The sequence below is a fragment of the Microcaecilia unicolor genome, chromosome 1 (genome assembly GCF_901765095.1).
Source record: "Microcaecilia unicolor chromosome 1, aMicUni1.1, whole genome shotgun sequence".
Classification (NCBI taxonomy): Eukaryota; Metazoa; Chordata; class Amphibia; order Gymnophiona; family Siphonopidae; genus Microcaecilia; species Microcaecilia unicolor.
In genome coordinates this window covers 18379533-18384045 of record NC_044031.1, presented here as the reverse complement: position 1 = coordinate 18384045, position 4513 = coordinate 18379533, and positions in this window count along the sequence as shown.

Here is a 4513-nt window from a genome sequence, read left to right as displayed (position 1 = left end):
CATGGCACTTCCAGTATTGTGTGCTGCCCTTTGGGCTCGCCTCTGCACCACGGGTATTCACGAAGTGCCTGGTAGTGGTTGTGGTGTACCTTCGCAAGCTGGGGGTGCATGTGTTCCCGTATCTTGACGATTGGCTGGTAAAGAGCACCTTGGAGGCAGGAGCTCTTCGGTCCATGCAGTGCACTATTCAACTTCTGGAGCTGCTGGGGTTTGTAATAAATTATCCGAAGTCCCATCTCCAGCCAGTCCAATCTCTCAAATTCATAGGAGCTCTGCTGAATGCACAGACGGCTCATGCCTATCTCCCTGAGGCGAGGGCGCAGAACCTTCTGTCTCTCGCCTCCCGGGCCAGAACGTCCCAGCAGATCACAGCTCGGCAGATGTTGAGACTCCGGGGGCATATGGCCTCTACAGTCCATGTGACTCCCATGGCTCATCTTCACATGAGATCAGCTCAATGGACCCTAGCTTCCCATTGGTGCCAGGCCACTGGGAATCTAGAAGATGCCATCCGCCTGCCCACCAGTTGTCGCAATTCGCTGCGCTGGTGGACGATTCGGACCAATTTGACCTTGGGACGCCTGTTTCAAATTCCTCAGCCGCAAAAAGTGCTGACGACGGATGCATCTCTCCTAGGGTGGGGGGCCCTTGTCGATGGGCTCCACACCCAAGGGGTGTGGTCCCTCCAGGAAGCAGGTCTTCAGATCAATCTCCTGGAGCTCCGAGCGGTCTGGAACGCGCTGAAGGCTTTCAGAGATCGGCTGTCCTTCCAAATTATCCAAATCCGGACAGACAATCAGGTTGCAATGTACTACATCAACAAGCAGGGGGGCACCGGATCTCACCCCCTGTGTCAGGAGGCCGTCGGGATGTGGCGCTGAGCATGCCAGCACGGCATGCTTCTCCAAGCCACGTACCTGGCAGGCGTAAACAACAGTCTGGGCGACAGGCTGAGCAGACTCATGCAACTGCATGAGTGGTCGCTCCATTCCATGGTGGTACGCAAGATCTTCCGAGAGTGGGGCACCCCCTCGGTGGACCTTTTCGCCTCCCAGACCAACCATAAGCTGTCTCAGTTCTGTTCCAGACTACAGGCACAAGGCAGACTAGCGTCAGATGCCTTTCTCCTACATTGGGAGGAGGGCCTCCTGTATGCGTATTCTCCCATATCTTTGGTGGGGAAGACCTTAATGAAACTCAAGCAAGACCGCGGCACCATGATTCTGATCGCGCACTTTTGGCCCTGTCAGATCTGGTTTCCTCTTCTTCTGGAGTTATCCTCCAAAGAACCGTGGAGATTGGAGTGTTTTCCAACCCTCATCTCGCAGAACGAGGGAGCGCTTCTGCACCCCAACCTTCAGTCTCTGGCTCTCACGGTCTGGATGTTGAGGGCGTAGATTTTGCTACCTTGGGTCTGTCCGAGGGTGTCTCCCGTGTCTTGCTTGCTTCCAGGAAGGATTCCACTTAGAAGAGTTACTTTTTTAAGTGGAGGAGGTTTGTCGTCTGGTGTGAGGGCAAGGCCCTAGAACCTCGCTCTTGTCCTGCACAGACCCTGCTTGAATACCTTCTGCACTTATCGGAGTCTGGTCTCAAGACCAACTCAGTAAGGAACCACTTTAGTGCAATTAGTGCTTACCATCATCATGTAGAGGGTAAGCCCATCTCTGGACAGCCTTTAGTCGTTCGATTCATGAGAGGTTTGCTTTTGTCAAAGCCCCCTGTCAAGCCTCCTGCAGTGTCATGGGATCTCAACGTCGTTTTCACCCAGCTGATGAAACCTCCTTTTGAGCCACTGAATTCCTGCCATCTGAAGTACTTGACCTGGAAGGTCATTTTCCTGGTGGCAGTTACTTCAGCTCGTAGAGTCAGTGAGCTTCAAGCCCTGGTAGCTCATGCTCCTTATACAAAATTCCATCATAACAGAGTAGTCCTCCACACTCACCCTAAGTTCCTGCCAAAGGTGGTGTCGAAGTTCCATCTGAACCAGTCAATTGTCTTGCCAACATTTTTTCCCCATCCTCATACCCGCCCTGCTGAACGTCAGTTGCACACATTGGACTGCAAAAGAGCATTGGCCTTCTACCTGGAGCGGACACAGTCCCACAGACAGTCCGCCCAATTGTTTGTTTCTTTCGACCCCAATAGGAAGGGGGTCGCTGTCGGGAAACGCACCATCTCCAGTTGGTTAGCAGATTGCATTTCCTTCACTTACGCCCAGGCTGGGCTGACTCTTGAGGGTCATGTCACGGCTCATAGTGTTAGAGCCATGGCGGCAGGGCCGTGCCGACACGGTAAGCGAGGTAAGCAACGCAGGGGGGCGCCGACCTCTAGAGGGCGCCACTCACTTGCAAAATCTTTTACCTGAAGTTGTGATTCTCCTCTCTCCCCGCATCAGGAAGTGAATGTAGCCCAGTAGTGCTGAGACAGACAGGCTGCTCTGCTAAAGCTGCTTCAAAGAGTACAACCAGCAGCTATTTATGGCTTTGGTGTGTGAACAACTTTCATTCAGGGTGAGCTGGAACAACATTCAAATTAAAGAGAACAGGTTTGGAGGCAGGTGTGCAAGTGAGACTGGGGAGAAATAAAAAATAAATAGCGTAATTGTTATCTGTAAGCAGGGCCGTGCCTAGGGTCTCTGGCGCCCCCCTGCAGACTATCAGTTGGCGCCCCCCCCCGGTGAAAATGATCGCTCACCACTTGCCACACTGACAGGAACTGTCAGCAATATTCTTAGAAACAAATTGCTATACATTGCAAAATAAGATAGCAGATGTAAATTCTCAAAGTGAACATATTCCAAACGCTAAAATGAAAATAAAATGATTTTTTTTTACCTTTGTTGTCTGGTGACTTTCTTTTTCCGATCATGCTGGCCCAGTATCTGAGTCTGCTGCTATCTGTCCTCTTAACTCCATTTCCAGGGCTTCCTTTCCATTTATTTCTTTACTTTCCTCCTTTCTTCTTCATTTCTTGCTCTATATCCATTTCCAGCAATTTCTTCTCTCTCCCTGGGTCCTGTCCTCCCATCCATGTCCATTCTTGTCCCTCTCTGCCCTTCCCTCCTCCATCCATAGCCAGCAATCCTCCTCTCTCCCCTCCCCTCCATTTCCAGCAATTTGTCCTCTCCCTGGGCCCCCATGTCCATCCTTGTCCCTCTCTGCCCTTCCCTCCTCCATCCATAGCCAGCAATCCTCCTCTCTCCCCTCCCCTCCATTTCCAGCAATTTGTCCTCTCCATGGGCCCCCATGTCCATCCTTGTCCCTCTCTGCCCTTCCCTCCTCCATCCATAGCCAGCAATCCTCCTCTCTCCCCTCCCCTCCATTTCCAGCAAATTGTCCTCTCCCTGGGCCCCCATGTCCATCCTTGTCCCTCTCTGCCCTTCCCTCCTCCTCCATCCATAGCCAGCAATCCTCCTCCCCTCCATTTCCAGCAATTTGTCCTCTCCCTGGGCCCCCATGTCCATCCTTGTCCCTCTCTGCCCTTCCCTCCTCCTCCATCCATAGCCAGCAATCCTCCTCCCCTCCATTTCCAGCAATTTGTCCTCTCCCTGGGCCCCCATGTCCATCCTTGTCCCTCTCTGCCCTTCCCTCCTCCATCCATAGCCAGCAATCCTCCTCTCTCCCCTCCCCTCCATTTCCAGCAATTTGTCCTCTCCCTGGGCCCCCATGTCAATCCTTGTCTCTCTCTGCCCTTCCCTCCTCCATCCATAGCCAGCAATCCTCCTCTCTCCCCTCCCCTCCATTTCCAGCAATTTGTCCTCTCCCTTGGCCCCCATATCCATCCTTGTCCCTCTCTGCCCTTCCCTCCTCCATCCATAGCCAGCAATCCTCCTCTCTCCCCTCCCCTCCATTTCCAGCAATTTGTCCTCTCCCTGGGCCCCCATGTCAATCCTTGTCTCTCTCTGCCCTTCCCTCCTCCATCCATAGCCAGCAATCCTCCTCTCTCCCCTCCCCTCCATTTCCAGCAATTTGTCCTCTCCCTGGGCCCCCATGTCAATCCTTGTCTCTCTCTGCGCTTCCCTCCTCCTCCATCCATAGCCAGCAATCCTCCTCCCCTCCATTTCCAGCAATTTGTCCTCTCCCTGGGCCCCCATGTCCATCCTTGTCCCTCTCTGCCCTTCCCTCCTCCATCCACAGCCAGCAATCCTCCTCTCTCCCCTCCCCTCCATTTCCAGCAAATTGTCCTCTCCCTGGGCCCCCATGTCAATCCTTGTCTCTCTCTGCGCTTCCCTCCTCCTCCATCCATAGCCAGCAATCCTCCTCCCCTCCATTTCCAGCAATTTGTCCTCTCCCTGGGCCCCCATGTCCATCCTTGTCCCTCTCTGCCCTTCCCTCCTCCATCCATAGCCAGCAATCCTCCTCTCTCCCCTCCCCTCCATTTCCAGCAAATTGTCCTCTCCCTGGGCCCCCATGTCCATCCTTGTCCCTCTCTGCGCTTCCCTCCTCCTCCATCCATAGCCAGCAATCCTCCTCCCCTCCATTTCCAGCAATTTGTCCTCTCCCTGGGCCCCCAT